Genomic DNA, 27,540 nt, shown 5'->3' with positions numbered 1-27,540 from the left:
CTTAAGAGTATCCAGGAGCCCACTGAGAGCCACCCTGCTAGAACAAAAAATGTTTTTGTCACTCAGGACATTACAAAGGACCTCTGTGTCAGAAACTAGGATTAAAGAACAAATACAGAACAAATGATTCCTCCAGCACCCCTACTGCAAGGATTTTAAGAACTCTATCTCAGGATAAAGACCTGAGGGTAAAGACCACTATATATATTTCTTATTACAGATACCAAGAAAATAACACATTAATGGTAAATTAATATTCAAAACTTATATAAAAATAGCAAAGAACTGTCACTTTAAATATATTAAAGTTAGAAAGGTAGAAATATAAATATAAATACTCATATGAAATCTTTAGCCTGAAGCAAAATCTTTTTAAGGTATTTTATACATAAAAAATACTTTTATTTTATATGTATTTACATATATTTTATATGTATATATTTATATTTATATGTTTGTATACATGTTGTTTATGTATCTCTTATATTTACATTCATATTTATATGTTTGTTATATATTACGTATCTATGTTACATTTTAAATTTAAATTACTTTATTCTGTCATTATGCATATATACACACATTTTCAAATTCAGAACTACACATGCAGTTATCTACCTACAAGATTTAAACATTATTTTCTAATTGAAGTTTTACAAGCAGTAGAGTTTAGTAATTGTAAATAAATAAAAAGAATTTTCTTCTACTAAAGGTCATGATTTCCATATAGAAAGGATCAAAATCCTCATCTTTTTCTAAATACAGCTAAGAAAAAATTATTGTTTAATAGCTAAGCATTTTGAAAGTTTGATGTTAAGCTGACTTAGAAGTTACATTAGTACATCAGCTAAGGCTGTAATGAGCTGACTATGCCTGTCTCCTTTGACTGATGGTAGCCGTTTGAACAAACAAACAAACAAAGCCTCAAGGCAGCTGTTGAAGTAGACACAGTAACCCATTACATTATTTTAAGATAAAACCATAGTAAATGTTTCAGACCATAGATGGTTCACATAAGATTTCTCTTCTTTTGTTTTAACCAGAAGAAAATTACATACTTCAAACCATTATGTTAAGAACATAGTTTTCATTAACTTGATTTTATTTTGAACCAGTTAGCAAGCTGGAAAGCAGGAAACAGACCTAAGTGCTGATCAGTGAAAAATTAATATATGTGAAAATGAATAAATTCTGAAACTAATATTTTAATTGTTAATACAAATAGTTTGTGATTTTATAAGCATACTATGTTGAAATACAAAACAAATTGTTCATTCAGAATCTGCATCACATTGTCAATAGTTGGCTTGTAATGCCAAAAGTGCACTATATTTTTCTTAGTAACTTGACATAAGATTCTATTCCAGGAAACTCTGAGATTCTGCCATCTTAATTACAGGTGCAAGAGCAAACGCTCATTCTCTTGTCCCACCTTAACCTACCTTGAAGCATACATATAAAACCAAATGATTACTTGGGACATTTCAAACTAAACTGCTTTCACTTCAGGCTCTCTCTCAGGAATACCTCATTTACTACTCCATATCTCTAAAATCATTTTAGAAATTGTCTTCGGGGCAATAAGAATAAAAAAGGAATGAAGGCCTATAAGCTGCAGATATTTAACACATAAATATGCTATTTATAAGCAACAAATTTTTGCACTCCAGAATTTTAAGGTATGTAATGGCTTATGAGGAGAGATGTGCATTTAAGCTAAAGGACCCAAATGCTTTGAGGGACATAATACTCCAGAATGTTCTGCTTCAGAGAACACTGCTTCTAAAAATCACTTTCAGGGAAAGGGCCTATTTTGGCTCACTGTTAAATGATTGCATTTCCATCCAGCTCATTCATTTGACATCCACTGGAATTCTCTGCAGAGTCAGAGATTGAAGGAAGCTTCAGTTAATATCTCAGAAGACACATAAGATGTGGATGTCAATTGGGCCCATTCAAATCTACAGATATGACCAGGAATATTTGGAAATTGTATATCACACCAAGAAAGATAATAGCTTTCTGAAAGCAAATAGTTTAAATGCTTAGAGTACAACGTGGAGGAAATAAAGGAAGTATTTTTCTGTGAGACAGGACACAGTTAATCCACTTAATTTGAATTTGAATTAAAACCACTCAGCAAAGGTATTCCAAATTGTTCAGCCAATTGTATAAGCAAAACCTTTTTTATTTGTCTTTACTTTTGAATAAATTAAAAATGCTTTGAATTTCAGAGCATGAATGACTAGGGAGCCATCATAATAATATCGTAATGACATATGGAATAACTGTCTAAATTGCTTCCTTCAAATGTCCTCTAGCTTTTATTATTTTTAATTATTAAATATATCAAAATTACAAAATATTCTATCTAGTATATTTTAAGCTTAAAGAATGATGCTAAAACCAATGTATCCATCTAAAGAAATGATGGCACCAGTTCTTTTAAAACCTGCCCTGCGCACCTTACATCACATCACCTCCCCACCCCCACCCTGGGGCAAATAGCTGCTAGCCTAGGTTCCTCTGAAATACTCCCTTGAATTTCTTTAAAGGTTTTACCACCTATGAATGATTCTCTAAACAATATGTTGTTCAGATTTGCCTGGTTTGACCTTACAATAAAGCAGTCATTTTGTGTGTTTTGTTTTCAAGTCAGGATCTTGCTCTGTCACCCAGGCCAGGCTGGAGTGCAGTGGCACAATCAGGACTCCCTGCAGCCTTGACCTCCTGGGCTCAAACAGTCTTCCGCAATTCAGCCTCCTGAATAGCTAGGACTACAGAAGTGTGCCACCATGCCCGGCTAATTTTTTGTATTTTTTTTTTGTAAAGAAGGGATATTTCTATGTGGCCCATGAGAGTCTTGAACTCCTGGGCTCAAGCAGTCTGTCTGCCTCAGCCTCCCAAAGTGCTGGGACTACCATGCCCAGCCCTTCTGTGACTTTCTTTTTCTGTTCCCCATTAGATTTCTGAGTTTGTCCAGGCTGATGTCTAGCTTTGATTCACCATTTTCCCCTCTGGATATATTGTGTCAATAAGCCAAAATTTATTCATCGGTTGTTAGACATTTGAACTGTTTCCCCTTGAGGCCATGGCAACCAATGTTGCCACAAATATTCTTTTATATTTCTACTGGGACACAGACATAATAAATGTCTTACACTAAGTACCTAAGGGTGGCATCTTTTATATTCATAAAATTGCTGAGTATTTTTGTTTCTATCCTCTGGAAGAATTTACATAAAATTCTAAGTATTTGTGTGTTGGATGTTTGGTTAAAAAAATCACCTGTAAAACCATCTGGGCAGGGTATTCGTTTTGGGAAGAATTTTAACTTTGTTTTCTATTTTGATAATTGTGCTGTTTGAATCTAAAGTTGAGGTTCTTGCAAAGCAGACTCAGTCACATTCCCTGTGGATATGAGGTGTCTGGCCCCTGCTTCTAATGTCCAGCACAGCTGAATTGGGCAAACAACAACCATTGCAGTGTTGAGGTCCATTTCCCAGCTCATATGTGGAGGATGCATTTCTCATTTGATGTCTCTCCCTTCTCTGGGGCCCCTGGCTGTCATCACTACCGGATAACAAACCTCTTTTCCAGAACCCACATAGAGGTATGCTACCTTAGCATGGGATTGTGAGTAGCCACAGCAATGGCTTGATTTAGCAGGTATTATTGATTTCCCATCTAAATGTTTCAGATATTCTCACATTTTAATAAAGGGTAATTTTTTTGTCATATAGGTTTTTCTAAAAATTTCAATTTAATTTTTTCTGCAGTAATGAGTTATTCACAATTTGACTTAATTTTTCCTCTGTTAGTGATTTGCTATGTAGTTAGTTCTAAAGGCTAACAGAGCCAATGAGCCATTGTTAGAGAAACCTGTAGCTTTTAAATAAGATTTTTTAAAAAATCAGTTGTTTATTCTTTTTCCTCATATTTCCTTTTTTTCTGTTTTCCACCTTCTGTTCTGAATACTGAATGTTTGCTAAGTTAATCATCACCACATTCTTTGGAGATAGGAACTAATAAGACCTTATACAGATATTAAGACTAAGACTCACAATGGTCAAGGAATTTTTCAAAATCACCTCACTAATAAGTGGAAGAGTCAGAATTTAATTATGTGGGCAGAGGTTGTGCACAGGACTTTCCTCTGAGGCAACTGTAAGAATATTCTATTTTCACTGTATCTATGGGTTTTTCTTTATGGTTGAGCTTCATAGAAGGTTTTGAGTGATCAGTTATAGATTATGCAGTAAGATTCCTTAACATGATTTTTAAATGAACAAAGGTTTTGACTAAACATGAAAAGGCCGACTAGGAATAGAGCATAGCAGAATGTCTAGCAATATAATAAACAGCATCTGAGACAGTTACTGAATTGGAAGTTAGAGTTGAAGAAATTATGTAGAAGGCAACCCAAATATAAGGAAATAAACATACAAAAGACAAGTGGAAAGGTATAGGAGAGAAAATGAAAAGGTCAAACATACTACTGATCCGAGTTTTAGGAGGAGATAAAAAAGATAGGGGTGGAGTGGAATCATAGTCTAAGAGGTAACAGGTGATAATAGTTTAGAATTACTGAGCAAAATTAATCTTTAAATTCAGGAAAGCTAACAAACATCACACCAGGTACATGAAAGAACAGAATAAAAGAAGCGAAGCAAAGAAAATCTTTAAAACAGCCAAGAGAACAGAGATTTCCCATAAAAGAATAGCGATTAGACCAACAATGAGCTTCCCAATATACTAATAGAAGCCAGAGACAGCAAGATAGTATTTTCTGAATTCCTGGAGCACATGGCTGCCAGCTGAGAATTGCTCAATGAGATATCCTAGGGATGTTTTGCACAAGTGCATCAGCGGGCATGTACCAGGGTATTTATTGCAGCATGGACTTAAGCAAAATACTATATCATTTAAAAATGCATTGAAGGTATATGAGAACAGCTACATATGAAGATAAAGGTAAATGGTTAAATTTGGAAGATGGCAAATAGGAAAGATTCAAAGACATTGCCAGGGATTCAAGAAATTTAGAACAGTTGGTTCCTTGACAGAAAATGAGGCCATGTCACCAATAGAAGAAAATGAGAAAGAACCTTGAAATAGAGTTTTAAAAGACAAATTTTCAAAGAAAGAAAAGATGATTTCAGAGATTATCTAGAAAGAAAATTTTACTTAGAACCTATGCTACTGAAATTACAACCAAACTGAAAGTTCCAGTTATTTTGTTAGAGAACAAAGTATTCTTTACCATTACTTTGTGATAAGGCCTGCATGCTCTAGAGTCTTCAAATTTGATCTTTGTCACCTGATTCTTTTATGCCAATGTTATAGTGAAACTAATATGGCTAGAAATTTATAAGTCAAGAAATAACAATTCTGTTTTTATGTCAGGTATATGTGTGTGTAAATCTATTCGCTTTTTTCCATACCACTTCTAAGTACCTAGAGCAAATAGCCACTACCTTTCACAGAAACTACACAGTAGCTTAATTGTTCTTGTAGTTTCAATCTTGCTTTATGACAATTAATCAATCCTCCACATAGCAGACATAACTATCTTATAATATAACTAAGATCATGTCATACCCCAGGTCAGCACATCTCATAAAATCCAACACACCAGCATCCCATCACCTAAAAGTCCTTGTGGGAACTAATCGACCTCCTTCTCTAGCTTGCCCTGGGCTCCTTTTCTCTGTCTCACAGCTTCTTTCTATTTCAGTGTCTCTCATGAGGCAAAATTCATGGTATTTGACACATTCTCTTACTTCTGCTCACAACACTCTTCATAGCTCTCCATCTGGCTAACTAATGCATCTTTCCAGTCTCATCCTAAATACCCTTCCCTGGAGAGGCCCTCCCTAGCCACCCAATTTAAATTACTTCTCACTGTTTAACTCTCTTATAACACCTTGCACATTTTCTTGTGTTAAAAGAATATTACAATACAGAGACATTCTATTTTACATGTTTTATATGTGTATTAGAGTATTATATTCCTAATTCCTCCCTCCCATGCCATGTATCATTACCCTCATTCATTTCACTTACACATAAGCTATAATCATAGAATATATCAGTTATTATTATTTTGAACAAACTGTTGTCTGTTAGCTCAATTGAGATATGGAAATAGAAGATTTTATTTTATCTTCACTTATTTCTTCCCTAAAGCTTTCCTTTCTTTACGTAGCTCCAAGTTTCTGATCTGTATAATTTTTTTCTCTCTAAAGAACTTTTTTAAAAACCACTTTTTGCAAGGCAGGTCTACTGACAATACATTCTCTCAGTTTTTGTTTGTCTGAGAAAGTTTTTATTTCTCTTTCACTTTTGAAGGGTAATTTTGCATGGAACAGAATTACAGGCTGGTGGTTTTTCCTCAATACTTTGAATTTTTCACTCTGTTCTGTTCTTGCTTGCCTGGTTTCTGAGACATCAGATGTAATTCTTATAATTACTCCTCTATAAATAAGATGTTTTTCCCTCTGGCTTCAGTCAATATGTTTTCTTTATTTTGGATTTTCCTCAGTTTGAATATTATATGCCTGAATATAAGTGTAGGGCTTTTTCCTTCTCTCTTCTTGTCCTTTTTTTTCTTCTTGGCATTTGTCCTACTTGGTGTTCTCTCCACTTCCTGAAATTGTAGTTTGGTATCACATTAATTGGTGAAGTTCTTAGTCATTATTATTTCAACTATTTCTTCTGTTCCTTTTTCTCTTTCTTTTTCTTCTTGCATTCCCTGTGTTTGTATGTTACGCCTTTTGTAATTGTCTCAAATCCTTTAATATTCTATTTTATTTTTTTCAGTCTTTTTTTTTTTTGCCTTGCTTTTCAATTTTGGAAGTTTTTATTGACATATCTTCAAATATGAAAATTCTTTCCTCAGCCATGTCCAACCCATTAAAAGCATTTAAAATTTTTCTGACAGTGCTTTTGATTCTAGAATTTATTTAATTCTGTCTTAGAATGTCCAACTCTCTGCTTACATTGCCCATCTGTTCTTGGATGTTGCCTACTTTTTCCAACAAAGCCTTTAACATTATTCTTTCATATTCCTAATCTTATAATTCCCACATCCCTGCCATATCTGAGTCTGGTTCTGATGCTTGTTCTGTCTTTTCAAGCTGTATGTTTTGCCTTTTAGTATGCCTTGTAATTTTTTGTTGAAAATATAACGTGAAGTACCTGATACTGTTTCCTACAGAGATTTCTGCTTTGCTATGCTGTGATTCTCATTACCTGTTTGTCTGTTTCTCCACTTTTAGGCATAGTGGCTTGTCCTGAGACCTCACTTTTCTGTGGGTCTAAGAAGGGCTGTTGATTTTCAGTTCATTCAGCTTTTCACTTGTTAGGATGGAGCAACAGCTTCCCAGCTTATTCCCAGACAGGCCAAAGGCCAGAATCAAATTTCCTTTTAAGTACACAGTTTATAAACAGTTATTTTTGTGACTTTGTTTCTGTTCTTTTTAGCTTTCTAGGAGAGACATTTAAAAAATAATCACCCTTACACTTACCAACTTATGTGTAGTACTACTCTCAGTCTCAAGTACATAGTAGAAAATCTGCCAATATTTCAGATTTAAGGAAAAAGAAATTAAGTCCTAGATATATTTAGTCACTGCAGCAGATATGTGCCACTACTTTTGTGATCATCATTCTGCTTAAACATTCTCTATTGAGTTACAGTTTTTAAAAACTCCTAACTACTAGTTAAAACTAAGAAACTTTTATTTCTGCTTAGATGCGCTTTGATCTCCAGTGGGTGTTCACATGAATAACAGTGATTTTTGAAATTCATATGCCAAACTGCTCTCTCTTAGATAGGTTTACTTGTAAGAACACCAGGCAATATGTTGTAATCATTGCCTTAAGGTTTATGGTGGGTTTGACTTCTATAAACATTAATGAGAATCACTTGGCTGCTTCTATGCATGAAGTACTAGAATCCGGTCCCTAGGTTATGTCGCTTTTGCATTTGTATGGCTAATGCGTGTCACTAAACCATAATGGTAAACATAACTACTTGGAAATCATGTTTCACCTTTTCCTCCTGTGGATCCCAAATCAAATTGCAAACAATTAATTATGGTTACAACACCACTGCAGAGTAATTTTCAATAGGAATATATTAAGAGAGGCTACACCATTTCTGACGTTTCAACTGATAAGAAGTGACAACTCTTAGAAAGGTAGTCCTTACAAATCCACAATATATAAGGGTAGGAAAAGTAAATACGATCTTCAATATAATTAGACAAAGAAATTGGCAGATATATTTAACTCTTAAAAGTTCTGCCAGGACCCTATGCTTAAAAATTGTAGGGTAATTTAAAGTATTCCGATCAAGTTTGGATTCCATTTTTGTGGCTGATCATCAGCAAGTACATTTTTCCTAAATAAAGAAATAATATTTGTAGAACTTTAAAACATCATCTCATCTTTCCTGGCTTTCATGTGCTCCGTGATAACTTGATTAGCCCAGGGAAGAAGAAGAGATATTTTAGTGGCCTGGACATGGCATGTAAAAATGACTCAGCCAACAGCTGGAAAGAAGCTGCTGGCCTTCAGGTCAGTGTTTACTGGGGTGTGGTGAATTAAAACCAGATGTGCAAGCATGGACAGCTGCAGCGGAAATGCTTCTCAGTGCTATTTGCCAGCCGTGTTCCACAAAGTGGAGATAAAAGTGGTGGCAGTCAGGCAAGCTCCCTGTTCTCATGATCCTTACCTTCTAATGGGCAGAGACAGCCATTAGTTGAAGCCAGTGAGCACTGCTTCAACTCCTTTGACTGAGGGCCACTTTATACTCTTAAAAATTGAGATCTCATCAAAACTTTTGTTTATGTGAGTTACATCCACTGATATTTACTGTAGTCAGAATTAACACTGTGGCATTTTAAGATTTTATTTATTTATTTCTACATAACAGGAAAGTCATTACATATTAACATGAAAATATTTTTATGAAAAAATAACTCCGTTTAAAAAAAATTAAAACAATGAAAAGAACATCTTTGTTTTACATTTTTGCAAATCTTTGTAATATCTACTTTCATTGAAGATGGCTGGATTCTCATATCTGTGTCGGTGTTAAATATTGTTATATGCTGTTTTGGATGAAGTATATAAAGAAAATCTACCTTGGAAAAGGTAGGTATATTTTAATAGCCTTTCAGTTATTCTTTGATATTACACTGAAGGGAGGCAGCTTCATAAAAATGAATTGCAATGTGGGATCTGAAGTCATATCAGTGAACTTTCCAGACTCCATTATATACAAATCCTTTCATCTTGCACTTTGAATGGATCTTTTACCCATTCATGATTCTGTAAAATCATGTATCAGTCATTTGAAAAATAATGAATCACAGGTTTATGAAGATCTTCCAAATGTTGACACATTTGATTACACTATATATAATCGCATTTGTTAGTATCATCTCAAATATCACCAAAAAGACTTTAAATCTTCGGAAGCTGTCAATGGTAGCAGATACAAAGCTTTAATTTTATTATTGGCAACAAAATACCATCAGTTTTATGATAGGCTCACTTTATTCATTTTCAAGAAAATAAAGAATCTTCAGTCATTTATTCAAGCAAAGATAATTTTTTATGAAAAAGTCTCTAGTCCAGCTCACAACTTAATTTCACAAGCACTTTTCCTCAAGAATTCCATCATACTCTGGTATGCTGTGGAAGTACTTAACATAGACTTCCTATTTCATAGCACAGGACATTAATAATACAGGTACTAACAACTCAAAATACAGTGAAATTAACTTTTTGCGGTTCATCAAGAGACATTCTTTTTTTTTTTTTTTTTTTTTTTGAGACAGAGTCTTGCTCTGTCATCCAGGCTGGAGTGCAGTGGTACAATCTCATCTCAACGTCCACCTCCCAGGTTCAAGTGATTCTCCTGCTCTGCCTCCCGAGTAGCTGGGATTACAGGTGCGTGCCACCATGCCCGGCTAATTTTTGTATTTTTAGTAGAGACAAGGTTTTGCCATGTTGGCCAGGCTGGTCTTGAACTCCTGACCTCAGGTGATCCACCCATCTCGGCCTCCCAAAGTGCTGGGATTACAGGCGTGAGCCACTGCTCACAGCCAACAGACATTCTTAAGTAAAACTGGCTTTATGTATTTACTTGTTTGTTTTACTGCAAGTATTGCCAATGAAGAGTTCAATGACCTGCTAGTACAGCTTGCTGCCACTGCACCAACGTGCACTGAGCCATTGCAGACTGTGATGGCTTAGTATAATTAAAAATTGTTTTCAATTTTTGTAAACCTGTCAAAAGTGTTGTGAATACATGGGATACACTTTGAGACCCACTGGAGTAAACAAATAAATTATCAAGATAATCACAGATATGATAAGGGCTGCAATTATAATAAAATACGATGGGAGATGATTGATCACTGGACTATAACTTACTAAAGGGTTCTTTCTTCACTTCCCAATCAAAGCTAGTAATATGTCGGCTAAGTAACCTGGATGACTATTACTTGTCTTGATTAGGCTTGATTAGAACTCTCCACAATTCAAATTATTTATCAGAATAGTGACTGATAATTTAGTTTTGTGTGTAAAAAAATTATAAGCTCCATGAATGCATATTTTGTTCTGTTAAACTTTTATTCTTAATAAATTATTCCGGATCTGACTTAAGTTATATATGTGTGCATGTGTGCATGCATGTGTGTGTATGTGTGTGTTTGTATAGAATAAATAAATTATTGAGACCAGAGAGGACATAAATTTGAGAGAAAGAATTGGGCATGATGAGTTCTGTTTCTCCATTATGAACATGAAAGGGGTCTAGGCTGTCTACTTGGCAGATGGCTAATACAAGGTGGAATATGTGGGACTGGCCCTTAGCAGGGAATCTGGGCTGGAGATAAAGATGTGGACACTCTCAGCTTATAGCTGCCAGTTAAGACTAATCTCACACAAGACTTGCTAATAGTCTGTAAAGGTAAAATGGCCAGGGATAAAATCCTGAGGCACACTGACATTTGGAGAGTAAGTGAGAAACCTAGAGAAAAAATTGAGAAGTGCTCCCCTCCACACCTGCCCTAACCCAAAACTATCACTTTTCCTACACTAATTATTATTTTGCATATTTATCTAACCCTTCAAAGAACAGATTTTAATCTATTTTATTTTACAGGTTTAACAGATTTTAATATGAGTTTATTTTAATCATCTTTGTATCCCTAGCAACTAACACAAAATACCCATCAACTTCGATCAATTTTTTGAGTTACTATTTCAATAAACGTAAGTTTATCATTTAAATTTTGGGAGTGTTTTTCACTCAGATTTTCCTTCATTCCTGTTAGGAAACAACCAAGATAAGATTGTTGTTGTAATAGGATTATCTCCAATCATTGGATTGATTAAATGTTCTCTAACCTGTAACTTGCAGTGTTTCTTGAAAAATATCCTTTCTTAGTCCTTGATTTTTGAAAAAAGAAAATGGATTTTAGTCAGTGAGCATTAGGAGTTGAAGAAAATGAGTTCATCTTTGGCTGACAAGTCAATAGGATTCTGCTGCTTACTTTTTTTTTTTTAATGCCTCTGAAGCTTTCATTCTCAAAATGCATGGGAATAAGCCATTTAGAAAGTGCATCAATAACAAAATCATATAGGGCTGTGTATACACATACTTGGTAAAATCTACCTATGATTTTTGAAAATATTTATTAAATTCCAAAACCCAATTCTCTAAAGGTACAAGGTCAATATTAATAATTTTCATTTGATGTCAAGAAACACCTTATATCAAACTTGATAAAGGAGTTACTCTCTGAACTAGGAAAATCAAATGTAATTTTCAGTGACCTAAAATTAAGAAAAAAATAGATCACCATTAGCACTAAGTTTGTGTAAAATACAAAATGTCAAATGTATGAATCAGCCTGATATAACTAAGACCTCTGCTCCACAGAACTATTAACATAGAAATACACAAACATAAGTCAACTAGCAAATTGTACAATGTAAACTATACATATCCATGTAAACTATACACACCCATGCATACACACACACTCATAAAACAATGTTCCAGAGAAAACCACACACTTCAATAAACAGCAAATCATACAATTTAGTTTGCTTTTTCAGTAGCAAATGAAAATATATAGAACTTCAGGAAATGAGAAAGTTGGAGGATTCTTGAAGAGGCCTTGAGCTGTCTTTTAGGGATGAATCATCTCCCAAATTCGTGAACACAGAAATACCCCATGGATTTTTACTCACAGTCTGCTGGCCACACAAGGGAAGAGGAGATATGAGAATGTAGGATAGTAGCAGGTACAAAACTGGTACAGGTTGAATAGCCCAAATCCAAAAAACCCAAGTCTGAAATGTTACAAAATTCTAAACTTTTTGAGTACTGACAAGACGATCTCAAAAAAAATACTCACTGGAACAGTTCAGATTTTGGATTTTTGGATTCAGAATACCCAACCAAGAAGTACAATGCAAACATTCCAAAACAAACAAACAAAAAAAATCCAAAATTCAAAATACTTCTGGTCTTAAGCATTGGATAAGAGACAGTCAACCTTTCCTTTACATTTAATAATGGAAAATAAAATGTTTCATCTAAATTGCCTGGTATTGTTGTGCATTATTTTAAATTTGCCATTTCACTGTGGCCTAACGTCCTCAAGCCAAGGTTGATAAAAATGCTAAATATTAACTTAAATTACAAAATACATTACAGATAGAGTCAATGTCCACATCATGTCTCTGCAGAAGCAAGCTGTTAACAGGCACTGGTGGGATGCCTTGCCCTTAAGAGGCTACAGTCTGATGTGAGTTGCTTTATTCTCATACCGCAAACATCCAATCCTCTCCAGACACATGTACTCAGGAATGTGTCTAGGTTTAGCAGGCCCGCCGAAGCTTACACAATTTAAAGAAAACAGCTTCAAACTGGTCAATACAATTATAACACATCTTAAAATATGTCACCTTTTGAAACCTAGCTTCTGGCTGCGTGCATTTCCAGCTTTGCGACTCCTCTGCTCCACATCCGTCCAGCCCCAGCCCTGCAGGACACATCCTCACTGCCACGCCATCTTTGTTTCCTGACCTGGTGACACCAGCTTACCCTCTCTTAGTCTTCTGGTCTTCTCTTCAGCTTTGCCTCAAACTTACACAGACAATTCTGGACTTCCAGATATTTGGATTTTAGAGTTTTGCACATTAGAACCCACAGATGCCACCAGCCTACCTTCTGTCTTCTGTTGTTGATTTCACACGACTTCCTGGGGACCTGATGGCCAGACTCCCCTCTGATGGAAAGCAACTGGCCTCAACTGATTGAGCAGGAATGCCTGCACCTGGCAGGATAGAACATGTGGCCCAATGCTGAGCACATCCTCCGCACACGTCCTCTGCATGTGGCTTGTGAATAATGCTCTTTGGGATCTGATCTATTTACTGGTTGTTCCATATGAGTATATGCAGTTTTCCTTCTCTGAACCTGATGTCATTACTTCACTGTCATAGCTTTACCTGGCTGGCTGTCTCCTGTCACACTAGCCCATGCACTGGTCACAGAAATACATTTGGGCTAGAAAAAAACCAAGACCTTGAGTGAGCAATTGCTCCATTGGCTAAATCTTGGGCAAGGCTTTCTCCTGGGACTTATTGCTGGAAAATTACACCAGACCTTCTCTACTTAGGTTTGAAAACATTCTTTTGATTTTCATTCTTACCATTATTTAGTAAAAATTCTGTCCCAAACCAAAGCAACTCAGTTTTAACAATCTGTTAGTACTGAAAACTCATATACTTTTAAAATGTCCAAAGTTACCTCTTTTATGAGTCAGGCAATATCAAAAAGTGTATGTCTCAATATAATCAAATATGTTCTTTAAAGAATTTTAGAAAAGTTAGTGGAACAAACAAACAAATACTGTTTTCAATAACATTGTAATGGAAGTTGAGCATTTTTATAGTTTCTTTTTTTCTAATAGTGATTCCATCAATAGCATCCGTGTATATCATCTAACTTGATCTTCACCTCAACTCTGGGACTCAATGAAGGATGATACAACCTCCAGTAACATCATTCTCTTGATATTTCAAGAATAATATTTTGGAGGTATTATCTGTACAGTTCAACAGCTTTAGCAAAAGATTTACCTCTTTCAGCAGAGCAGAAATTTAGCCCACAAAAGTGGGGAGGTAGAGAATTGGTGTCAAAAAAGTTTCCCCTTTCCTTTCTCAATTTAAAGGAAGGGTCACAGAATATGGGTCTGAATGAGAGTCACATAGTTTTGAATTTCATGTGGAGCCCCAAACACCACAAGCTGTATACCCTTCAATCAAAATGAAAATTATAGGTCTGAGCTGCATTTCTGTCAGAGAAAAGCAAATGTTGTGATTTTTGCACTGAAATCAAATTTAACTGGAATGATTCAATAAAATGATGGTGTCATTATGAATGTTGCACTCTTTCTTAAAGTTTGATTAGTCTAGACACCTGAGTTGAAAAATGACTGTTGCCTGATACTTCAAAGCACACTTGACAACTTTGATTAAATATTTATGTTAAATGTAGATGACTTAAAATGAAATGTGTTCCAATCAAGACACTAGCAAGCAGAACATACGTAACTTTTCAGCGTTAGAGCTCTGGTTTCGGGCAGTTTGATTTGAGGTTCAGCCAACTCCAGAGGTGCAGCCAACTCCAGAGGTGCAGCTCTCCAACTTCCACTACTTAAATGGGGGTCACAGCAGGTCTGCGTTTCACGTGGCAGTATCCAAGCAACTCAATATCCAGTAATTCCCTGGAATTGTCGAAAAGAATAAAAAGTAAGCAAGGAGCAGCTTGTTGTATTCTCTCTTCCCTCCTCGTATTACAACCATAAACCCCCATATATGGTCTCTCGTAAACAAAATTTTAGAGCACTGTCGAGGGTAACTCTCTTAATCTTTTAAAACATTTTTAAAACGTTTGTAATTCCAGTTCTTATTCCTAATTACTTGAGAATTTATATGTGTCTGTTCAATTCAAAACAACCCTACTGCATTTTCTTTTGAAGTAAGCTATCCATAACATATTTGCATTTATGTTCTGAGAGAAATGATTAATATCAGCTTCATTGCTGAAGTCAGGAACTTGGAAGCCATGTTTAGCTTCCCTTTGTCATTCCTCCCACACTCTAGCTGGTGGAAAGCATCATCAAGCCTACCTGACATGCTTTGTATCTGTCATCCTCCAGACCAGCCCTGAACCCAGACTGGCTCTCCATGGCCTTGCGTTAGCGTAGACTGTGGCGCCAATTCTAACTCATGCCTCAGCTTGTGTGCATCTCTACACCACCACAATCTAGCCACACATTCCAGAAAGATCTTAAGTAATCAAATCTGACATTTTGGTTGCTTTGAGTCTACATTCATTAATTCTAAAGGCATTGCTTACATTTTATCACTTTTTTTTGCTTTTTATCTTTGTATCATATTTTACAGAGATAAGTACACAATTTTTGTTTTGATTACATTTACTGAAAAAATACATGCTTACTTCACAGAAAATCCAATGACAATTATTTTTAAAAGTGAAAACTGGGCTGGGCACAGTGGCTTACGCCTGTAATACCAGCACTTTGGGAGGCCAAGGCGGGTGAATCACTTGAGGTTAGAAGTTCGAGACCAGCCTGGCCAACATGAAATAAACATTTCAGAAAAGAGCTTGGGGATGGTGGCTCATGCTTGTAATCCCTGCACTTCGCGAGGCCAAAGCTGGAAGATTGCTTAAGTTTAGGAGTTTGAGACCGGCCTGGGTAACACAGTGAGACCTCATCTCTACCAAAAACAGAAACAAAAACATTAGCTGGACTTGGTGGTGTACTTTTTTTTTTTTTTTTTGAGACAGAGTCTCGCTCTGTTGCCCTGGCTGGAGTGCAGTGGCATGATCTCGGCTCACTGCAACCTCCGCCTCCCGGGTTCACGCCATTATCCTGCCTCAGCCTCCTGAGTAGCTGGGACTACAGGTGCCCGCCACCACATCTGGCTCATTTTTTGTGTGTGTTTTTAGTAGAAACGGGGTTTCACCATATTAGCCAGGATGGTCTCGATCTCCTGACCTCGTGATCCGCCCGCCTCGGTCTCCGAAAGTGCTGGGATTACAGGCGTGAGCCACCGCACCCAGCCTGGTGGTGTACTCTTGTAGTCTCAACTACTGAGGCAGGAGGATCGCTTTAGCCTAGGAGGCCAGGGCTGCAGTGAAACATGATCGTGTCACCGCACTCCAGTCTGGATGACAGAGCCAGACCCTGTCTCCCTGTCTCAAAAAAAAAAAAAAAAAAAAAAAGTTGGGAGGTGAAACCCAGTCACTACCAAAAATACAAAAAATTAGCCGGGTGTGGTGGCGGGCACCTGTAATCCTAGCTACTCAGGAGGCTGAGGCAGGAGAATCGCTTAAACCCAGGAGGCAGAGGTTGCAGTGAGCCAAGGTTTTGCCATTGCACTCCAGCCTAGGTGACAAGAGTGAAAGTCTGTCTCAAAAAAAAAAAATTAAATTAAATAAGTAAATAAATAAATTTAAAAATTTTTAAAGTGAAAACTGAATGACCTCTACCTTGTGCTCACTCAGGATTAATCAGTGTTAACAGAGTGTTTTCTATCTCCCAGGGATTAAAATTTATTCAATGGCTTCCCATTGCTGACAGCATAAATCATACCCTCCTTAGAATTCTTTTTTGGACCTTCCCTCTCTTTTTCCTTTCAAAGTGGAGCACAGACTGGAATGGGAGGAACATGCACAATGTGTTTGAACTTTTGCCTCTGTTTACTGCACCCATTTATTTCTCAAACTTGAGATTAAACAACACTTCCTCTAGCAAAGTTTTCCTATTGGCTTCTCTTAGTTAGGGCTTTTTGTTTAAAAGAAAAGCAGATACTCAAGCCATCACTACTTGGGCACTAGCAGTTACTTTCAGGATATACAGGCTATTTGAAAATAAAGCTTCAATTATGATAGATTTCATGGAAGCTGCAATTAGCATTGAGACAGCATCATCATCCTTTTTCCTGGTGTCTCCATTTTTATCTTATGTCATCTCTGATGCTCTCTGAAGCCACACCCTTTTCAGTAGTTGAAAACCTTTTATTTGCTGCTTTCTCATAATGCTGATTGGTACGTAAGTTTGATTGTCTTGGCCCTGGCTTAAAGTTACACAGGCTTCTGCCTTTTGCCTTCCTGGTTGTTTACCCAGCTTTCATATTTCCCAGTTGAAAATTACTGCAAAAAATACTTTGGGTACAATATATACTTTTTTCCTTCTAGGTCACAAGATGTACATCGCTGGCCCCAGCTGGATTTTCCCACGGTTAGGTGCCCATTCCTACCTAATCAAAGGTAAGGATGGAGTTGGCCCTCTGTGTGAGCTGGTGGGGGAGGGGATGAGATGGTTAATTTCATGTGTCAACTTGTCCAGGTTATGGTGTCAAGTTCTTCGGTCAAACACTAATCCAAATGCTGTTCTGAAGGCATTTTATAAATGTTACAATCAATTGACTTTAAGTAAAATAAAAATCATCCTTGATAATGCAGATGAGCTTCATTCAATCAGTCAAAGACCTGAAGAGCAAAAACTGGGGTTTTCAGAGAAGAAGGATTTCTGCCTCCAGACCTTACCACAGAAATCCTGCTGAGTTCCCAGATGCCAGACTACCTTACAGATGTGGGTCTTGCCAGTCCCACAACCGCATAAGCCAATCCGATCCTTAAAATATCTATCTATCTATCTATCTATCTATCTATGTCTATTTTTCTATCTGTCCATCTCTATCTCTATCTCTATCTGTCTATCTGTGTCTATTTGTCTACCTGTCCATCTATCTATCTCTATCTAACTATCTGTCTCTGTGTCTATTTGTCTGTCTATCTATCTATATCTATCTATCTATCTCTATCTCTATCTATCTGTGTCTATCTATATCTATATCTATCTATCTATCTCTATCTGTCTGTCTATCTATCTGTGTCTCATTATCTATCTATCTATCTATCTATCTATCTAATCTATCTCTATCTCTGTCTGTGGTCAATCTATCTGTGTCCAGTTGTCTATCTATCTGTCTGTCTATCTATCTATCTATCTATCTATCTATCTATCTATCTGTGAAGATCACATCTATCCTACTGCTGCTGTTTCCCTGGAGACCTCTGACTGATATGTAATTTCTATTTCAAGGCAATAGTGGGTTGGCACCATAGAGCATTTCTTTGACAGTGTTCTGTTGTGTTAACAAGGTAATGTTAACTGCCATTACAAAATAACCCAAAAGATCAGCTCCAACAATGGAGATTAATGCCTTGCACACATAGGGCCACTGCATGTGTTCCTGGTGAGGAGTTGGCTTCCACGCACTGTGAGGTGCTCAGGCCTCTCCCATCATGGGGCTTTGCCTTCTCCTAAAACCTTGGTATCCTTCCATCCAGCTGTTGGATGAGGAAAGAGGGTGGATGGGTGCCTCTTCCATTAGGCTCCCTGGAGCAGAAGTGATACACTTCAATTCTCTTCATGTTCCATTGATGTAACAGGTCATGGGTACTCATACGTTTTCAAGAGTTTGGAAAATGATCTCCCTTGCCAGGTTACCAATCTTCAAAGGGAGGTCTATATTTGGAAGAAAAAGAAAAAATTTATGTGCATTTACCCTGTTTAATACACTCATCACACATAGTATTTTTACAACAGCAACAATAACACTCTTAATTTAGTATGTAATTATATATGTCATATACTTAATATACAAAATATTTTCCTTGCTATCCTATACGATTTCAAATGCCTGGAACAATAAATAATTCATGTCATTACTTGAGAGTATGTAAATTTTAATATGTTAACATATACGGGCAAAGTTCTAAAAGCTGCGATTTTATGGGAGGCCAAATTATGTACATATTAGTTTGTCTGAAGACTTGAGCCAAAAGGAAACCAATACATTTTGAGCTACAATATGGACATAATGTCATGAAGCAGGAATATTTTGCTCCATTTCAGGACACTTCTGCTGACCTGCACCTAGAATACCCTGTTCTGTACTGATGACTCAGATGTAAGAATGATGAAGTGCATCGGTTGGCATGCAGAGAACAATGAGAAAAAGAACTGAGTTGTGGGAAGACATGAGGAAAGGACATGAGGCTCTTAATAACAGCTGCCAAGTACTGCAGTCGGGAATCTGGAGCAAAGTGATTCAATTCTGACCACTGCCTGTGAGTAAACGGGATTTTATTTTTCAATACTTTTGTTTAACAGTATCTCCTTCATTACATGTGAACAGCACTCCAGGATAGTAAATCATGAAATGGGAATAAAGCCTGTAATTTTAATTAACATATTTTAAAATGTTTCTAATTTGTATGCATTTGATCAAATTTTCATTTGCATTGAGCTATTTTTTCTTTCTCATGTAATGTTTGACATTACCATTTCTTTCTTTAATGAAATACTAATATTTAATAAAATATATTACATCCTTAATAAGACTTGTCAGGAATTTTTCTTCCTCAAACATTTGTGTGATGAAAACGAAACCCCGCTGCACATGGAATCTCAGCTGACAAGTAAGAAGAAGCATTTTTGTATTAGCGATATCTTGTTCCCTCTTGCAATGTTTCCTTCCTCTCACCTCCAAAATAAATGATCAGAGTGGCTCATCCTCACTACTGTCTGCCTTGCAGTGCAGCCTCTGTAACCATGCTCTGGGCAAGCAGGTACTCATCTGGGGACAGGCTCCAGTAATGGAGCATGCAATGCAAAAACTGGCATTAAAACTACGTCGGACATGGTGGCTCACACCTGTAATCCCAGCACTTTAGGAGGCAGAGGGGTGGACCACCTGAGGTCAGGAGATCAAGACCAGCCTGACCAACATGGTGAAATCCCATCTCTACTAAAAATACAAAATTAGCAGGGTGTGGTGGCAGGTGCCTGTAATCCCAGCTACTTGGGAGGCTAAGGCAGGATAATCATTTAAATCTGGGAAGCGGAGGTTGCAGTGAGCCGAGATCGCACCACTGCACTCCAGCCTGGACAACAAGAGCAAAACTCTATCTGAAAAGAAAAAAAACAAAAATAAAAACAAACAAACAAAAACTACATCACCTGCAGAGATGCTTTCTAAATATTCTTTTTTTTTTTTTTTTTTGGTCAGATATAAAACACATGTGTCTGCTCATTTCATTGCAAATAGAGGTTCTAATTGGTCTTGACTCTGTGCTCAATGCCCACAAAGCCATTCTGCACTCTTCTGTGCACAGGCATCAACTCCTTATGCAGTCAGCCAGCCAGGCATGTGAACAGATAGCTCACCAAACGACGTGCAACACAGTGTCCCCACCAGGAGATCTCTATGAGCAAGGATCATGTTGAATTTTTTTAGTAGTCCTTGCACTTTATGGGCGCTCAATTAATGCCTTTTTGCCATAAGTGGTAGTTAATAAATGCACCTAAAATTTCAATATAAAAAAACTACTATTCTTAGGCTTTTAGTCATAAGCTTCCTCAACAAACCTTCCCTCCCATCAGTGAGTGCTTCCCTTCGATCTGCACCTCCCAGTGTCTTGAAAGGAAAAAGAGACTGACTAATTGCCCCCATCCAAAAGTCTCTCCTCATTTCATCTCACTTAACATTTCTGCAGAGTTTGCCAAATGCAACTATTCCTTTTCCCAAAGCAGGATGTGGGAGGGGACGTAAAGAGAGATTAGAAAGAAGAAAAATATTCTTACCATGTTGTGGGGCTGCATTTATGTGAAATCCGAAGTGAAGCAGTCATTACAGGGCTTGGCACATCGTAATTTTTCCAAAAATGTTACCACTATTAGTATTTTGTGATCATTAAAGATGCCAAAAACATGTATGCCTCCTTGCTTTTAGCCATGCGGTTATTAGCGCTTGAGATGTACTTTTGCTTACATTTTACGTGTCAAAAATATGCTTCTCTTTAAAGGAACAATTGAAATGTCACTTCCTTTGATTACTTCCTTCATCCCCTTTATGGGGAAAATTATTGGTTTCTTCCTTAACTCTGTTGTTTCCAATGGAAATAATAATGCTAAACCTTCAGCCATGAGAAGTGAAGTATAAAGTCATGGTGATTTACAACATCTGTCTTCTCTCCTGCATTAACCGCAGGAGGGAGTAAGTCTAGCAGGGAGGCAGGCTTGGTCTCCCAGTTACTGAAACACAAAATGTTGAGGTAAGATTACAGTTTTTATTTTTAAAAAGTCATAATTTTCCTTTGTTTTTACATTACATGATGCTGTATGTTCAATGCATAAGTAAGAAAAATACAAAATTTTAATTTTCAATTTTTAATGTCTTTAGATTAATTTTTAATCTCATTGCAATTGTATGTATATCCATATGTATATGTATTAGGTATGTACATATGAAATACACGTTATACATTTGTATTTATTATGCATATGCAATTTATATATACATATACTATATATGAAATATATATACATTCATGTACTATATATTGTACATATCTTGTACATGTATATTATACGTATATGCTCATGCATATTTGTATGTGCACCAACAGCATCATATTCTCTACATTTCTGCATGAGCTTTTAAAACCAATTACTATGGGCCAGGCGCGGTGGCTCACGCCTGTAATCCCAGCACTTTGGGAGGCCGAGGTGGACAGATCACGAGGTCAGGAGATGGAGACCATCCTGGCCAACTTGGTGAAACCCCGTCTCTACTAAAAATACAAAAATTAGCTGGGAGTGGTGGCAGGTGCCTGTAATCCCAGCTACTCAGGAGGCTGAGGCAGGAGAAACTCGTTTTCCACGTGGATGTTGTGCAAGTCTCCTTCTGGTTTTTAGTGGCTGGGTTGGTGGTGGGCACACTGGGTGGGGGGGATGACAGGCAGGTCTACCAACCACCCAGGGATACTCATCTCCCCGTGGTTTCCCAGTGGAAGTCAGTGTATTTGCCAATTAATCTTCTACTGATCCATTGATACATCTTTGTTGAGTCCTGTTCTCGATGCTAAAAAATTAGCAGTGAATGAGACAAAAAAACTCTTCTTTCAGAGAATTTATTTGAGAATTACATAAAGTGAGTACTGTGAATAAAAGTAAATACAAACAAGCAAAATAATTTTAGATAGAAGCAAAGGTCGTGAAGGAAATGGTTTCAGGGGCCATTATCACTCCATGATGATAAGGTGAGAACTAAAATGTATTGAGAAAGAGTGTTTTAAATAACATATTTTTAAATAATTTTTTAAAGGCTAATTCTACCTGCTAGGTTACAGCTTATGGTGAAAATTGGATGCAGATAGCAGAAGAGAACTCGAAGAATATCACCAATATAGAAAGCAAATAGTGTTCACCCTTCTGGGCTGTTGTCAGGATGTCTGGTTAAGTGAAGCTTGTGTCCTCTGGACTGTGGACCACAGAAGACAGGAGGACCTGTGAGTTGCAAATAAAACCCTTGTCCCCCACCCATTGAATGGGGTCCTTCTTGACCAAAGGGATCCCATAGAAACCTTAAAAACTGAGTTCCCAGCCATGATGGGAAGGGAGGTTGGACACAGCTCATTATAACCCCTCCCTTATGGAGTTTAGGCAAAACTGCCCAGAATTAATGTTAAAATAGATATTATAAGACCAATTGAATGGATTTCACATGACAATAAGATACCAGATTATAACCAAGATGTAAGGTGATGCCAGACCAGGGTAAGTCCTGCCTGCAGGCCATCAATCTGGCTAAACAAGGCATTTTGACCCAGCATCTTGTGGCTGACTCTGACATAGCATCCTAATCTTAGATATTCCTTTCTGCTGACAGCAAGTTTTGGAGAGAGTCTTACTCCTTTAACCAGCTGAAAATTAAAGAATTTCTGAATCCACTTATAACCTGTAAGCCCCCACTTTAAGGTATCCTACCTTTTTAGGCCGAGCCAATGTATACATTCTACATACTGACTTACGTCCTTGCCTGTCACTCCTGCTTCCCTGAAATGTATAAAACCAAACTGTAATCTGACCACCATATTTTAAATATGTGTATTTAAAAGAGGTTTAAAATAAACTTTTCTAAAATATTTTAGAGTATAGCTTTTCTGTTAACAGATCTCACCAAGCAGGAAAACTAAGGAGGTAAACATTGTGATGATGATGCAATTAGCTCAAGTTCCTACAGACAGCTCTGTGTATGTTAAAGCTGACAAAATTCTATCAGCCCCACCATGGCTTAGTGCAGGCAATAAGCATTTCATCTTGAATTTAAACTTGTACTTAAAAAAAATATATGTATTCGGTTGCCCATATGAAGTTTCCATTACTGTAGGTCAAAATCAGTCCAATACTGATCACTTCTTGTGACTCAACCTCATGTATTTGCATTTAAATGGCTCCACTGCCTACTCAGAACGGTATCCCCTAGCAAAGGCCGAGTCCTTTGGCTTCATAAGTAAGCCCCATATTTCCTAGTTACTCCCTGTTTTTGAAGATATCGCTAAATAGGGCTGGAAGAATGCAAAATTTGGAGCTGGAGACCGAAACATAGTTTAAATCGCCCTTCTTTGGAAAGAAGAAAATCTGCATGGAGCTGGCGAGGGAAGAATAGGAAATGAAAGAGATGGGTCTAGAAGGCTTTGACGGCTTTTCCCTGAATCCAGAGGGAGAAAGATGACAGAACTGGTGGCTAAGAAGCTGAAAGGAGCAACTGTGGAGAAGAAAGACTCCTAAAGGAGATGTGAGAGGAGAGGTGCTGTGGTAGTTGTGAGGTTAACCCCCCTCCTTTCACCCTTTGAGATCTGTACTCAGTTCTGCATGATCAGGGATGCTCTTGTGCAGGTGGAGCCTGGTTAGGAGAAACGGAAAGAGAAGGTGGCATGGCCATGTGAGAAACACACATAGAAAGAGGGATTCACTTGCATGGACAGAGTATCTATCTCTTCCTGCCCCTACCAATGAAATATGGGAGCGATAGTTTTGAGAATGCCTAATTATTTGCCTCCCGGGACATTCGCATATCAGAGTCAGTACAGTTTTAAGGAAAAAGATTCAAGCCCCTTTACTTAACATTTTAAACCAGATGTCTAAACATGCATTAATTAATAAAAAGGAGAATTGACTAGGCTTGTTTTTCATGTATCTAGAAAAATAATTAACATTTTAGAATGAACTAGGATTTTATTCGAGTAACTACTTATTCACAATGCATTATACATCCTGGAAGTAATAGCTCCATAAAAGCCGTTCATGTCCGCTTTTTCCCTAGCCTTGTGACTGGCTGGCTGGTGTTTCCCGCGGGCATGGGTGTGTCTGGATGCTCATATGTAGAGAGGGCTGCTCATAACTCGGGGGACGCCTCAGCTCCCTCCTCCTTCTTCCCTCCTTACTTTCCCTTTTCCTTTCCCTGTGTTTCTCTCCTCCCTCTTTTACACTTAAAACAGCCACTACTATTCTTCTAACTTCTTGTACAAAGTATCCATGAGCGTTTTGTACCTCTGTGTGTTATTTATTTGTTGCAGGTTCAGAGGAAATGAGAGAACTTTGTTGATGTTCGTGTCTCTGTTTTATCTTCATTTAATCATATTAACCAGTGAAGAGTGTTTGGTTTTTTCTTCAGGGCCATTTGATTATGAAAAAAAGTAATGACATGATTTCACCTATTCTGTATTCAGGGCCGCATTTATTTCCCCACTTGCATTGCTATTTTTGAAAAAAGATTGATAATTTTAAATTATTCCTTGTATTGGAGAAATATCAACAATATATAATTTTTTATTCGGCAAACAGCATTTAAGTTTTTATCTAACCAAGAATGTAAGAGATGATTACAAAAATCTTAGTAACTGAAAAGGGATGTGCTATTATATCAGTGATCCTAGGGAGAATATTGTGTTTTCAGTGGCTATGGTACCTTACTGCATGTAAAATGTTATTACACTTTATTAAAAGTTACAAACGGTGTGTTCAGTTGAAAGCACTATCAACTATCCTTTGACAAATCTGGTGGATCATACCAGTATTTTGCAGTGTGTCATGTTTGACACAAGGGGCCAAACAGAAGTTAAAATATAAAGATATGTTCATCTCTGTTAGTGTAAAGAAGGTGCAAAATAAAATAATTTGCTGAATAAGTTAGCCTAAATGAAGTAGTCTGAAAGCAATCCAATAACCCCTGGAATTTATATGTTCCCAATTTATTAAGCAGTTCACAAGGTCTGATATTTAAGAAAATTTAATATAATTATTAGCATTCTGAGATATCTGCATTTGAGTTATTATAACTCAAATGCATTTAGAGTTATAATCAAATAATTAAAATATGACTGCATAAGTGGGGACTATTTCAGGACTTAAGATACTGGTTTGAAAACATACATATATAAATACCATAGTCTCTAAAATATAAGATATTGAACTACTAAATCATTCATTCATACATACACATATTGATTCAGTGGAGTGTGTCTAGGTACTAAAGAAGCTATGGTGAGCAAACTGTACATTCTCTGCCTTCATAAGGCTCACAGATTTATTATGGAGACAGTAATTTAATAGTGCTATAAATAGTAATGCTACAAAAGAGAAGTATATGGTGCTGCAAGAACACATAGTGGAACCTCCTACTCATGACATACAGCCTACCAGACACCTCCAGCTTAGCTCAAAGAAGGAAACCTTTAAGTTCCATATTTCATATACCCATTACAGTATTCAGTCACTCAAACCTCAGTGTTGAGACAACATTGTAACAACCCACAACCCATCAGAGGCAGTGGGAGGATAGTCAGAAGAATCAGAACAAGTCTTCAGCCTTTACTGGCAACTGGGAGGAATTATAACTGGAATTTCCACCCACAGTTTTGCCATGATCTTGTAGACTCCTGGGAATCTTATGAGATGCAGCATTTGTCCACTAATAGTGAGAAAGTTTTCAGATGGATCTAGATCTAAATATATATCACCCCAAATGCCACAAGAATACACAAATTTGAAGAATCTCAGCTGAGACTGTAAGCCTCCGTGATCTTTGTAAATGGAAGTAATAAAAATCGTTTAAGACAAAAGAAGATCCTTGATATCCCTGGAAGGTAGACATATGGACCATGATGAAGACTACCTCCTTGACAAAGAGGAGGGAAGAAGACTGATGGCTGCAGTAACCAGAAGAAGCCGCTGGACCAGTGTTCCTGAGTTGCACACAGGAAAATGCCCTGAAATTCCACTCTAGCACTTTTGTTATCAAGCTTCCCCAACAGAAAGTGCTGTTCTGGGAGAACATACCGCAACCATTTTTCTTTATAGAGGACATCTGCCAAAGGTTGACCTTGTCAGCGGCTACATTTTGAAAAATAATTAAGATAGAGAAAGCTTCCTCCACTTATATAGAGATAGCAAGTAAAAAATTCTTGCTAAAATTTAAATTGCTGATCTCTTCTCCTACCAAGTTAGGCCATTAGTGTGTTTACCACAGCTTTATATATTTTCCCCCCATTTATCAGATTGTGTGTGTGCAGTGTGTGGGTTCGGGGGGGATCTGTCAGCATACCTTGTCAGTCGAGAAGTTTTACTGTCAACTCAGACAAGTTCCAAACATCGTACAGATTCACAGATAAGCAAATTGGTTTTCTGGCCCCAGAAGACTCCCTGGCTTGTATTATATGAGCATAGGCAAGGCAAGCGCAGGTTGATCAATTAGTGGGAGATTGCAGGGGCACTTCTGTAGTGCAGACTAAAACAAGAACCTTCCTAGAATGGCAGGGAGCTTGTGAATCAAGTCTTCCTGGATTAAAAGTCATCACAGACTATAAATTCCCAGGACCAATTCAAATACGTGAATATCATATAATTCATTAGAAATGACTACTGGATCATTTGGTTTTATGGGTACCACGTTAGTTAGGAAGGTACAATTTAAGAGGAAGATGAAAGTATATATCAATTTCTTCATTTATTAATAAAATGAAATTTGCAAAAAGTTACAATATTTTATATCTTAGTCATTGAGTACCCAATAAAAGAAAATTTTCAAAAAAAAAAACACTTTTTACAAGTAGAAACAGACTTTATTTGGAAACATGAAATACATACATTTTGTCTCTTACCTGGAAGTATTATCAATATTTAAAGATAGCATTTAAAAATGTTGTGTATGGTACCTACTTTCTCAAAGTAAAGGTGTTTGCAAGAAATACACTACTTATTAGGCAGGCTCTAAAGAGTAAAAATCAAACAAGTAAACAAATAACACAATTATGTTGAAAAACAAAGGGTATCCAGTAAAAGAGAATAACTAGGTATTGTATTCAGTCTTATTCAAATTACTGAATACTTTTGTTCTCAATTATTCAATGATATAATAAAATATAATTTTAACTTTAATCGTGTGTGTTTTACATGCCGTTTCAAATACTATGAACATTGACAGAGTTAATATAGAAATTTATCTCAAGCTATGCTTACTGGAGATGCAGTAATATGGAGAACAAGTTCATTTATTATA

At 36.9% G+C, this 27,540-nt stretch overlaps 1 long non-coding RNA gene across 1 annotated transcript; it reads left to right on the top strand.

The window, feature by feature from the left end:
* The first annotated feature begins 66 nt into the window (after nucleotides 1-66).
* LOC129039984 (uncharacterized) lies at nucleotides 67-19,531 on the top strand. Its single transcript, XR_008503518.1, has 3 exons — nucleotides 67-188; nucleotides 17,327-17,398; nucleotides 18,587-19,531. It is a non-coding gene; the product is annotated as an uncharacterized LOC129039984 (long non-coding RNA).
* The last annotated feature ends 8,009 nt before the right edge of the window (nucleotides 19,532-27,540 follow it).

This window comes from Pongo pygmaeus, chromosome 6 (assembly GCF_028885625.2).
Source record: "Pongo pygmaeus isolate AG05252 chromosome 6, NHGRI_mPonPyg2-v2.0_pri, whole genome shotgun sequence".
Taxonomy (NCBI): domain Eukaryota; kingdom Metazoa; phylum Chordata; class Mammalia; order Primates; family Hominidae; genus Pongo; species Pongo pygmaeus.
This window is presented reverse-complemented; position numbering and strand designations above follow the sequence as displayed.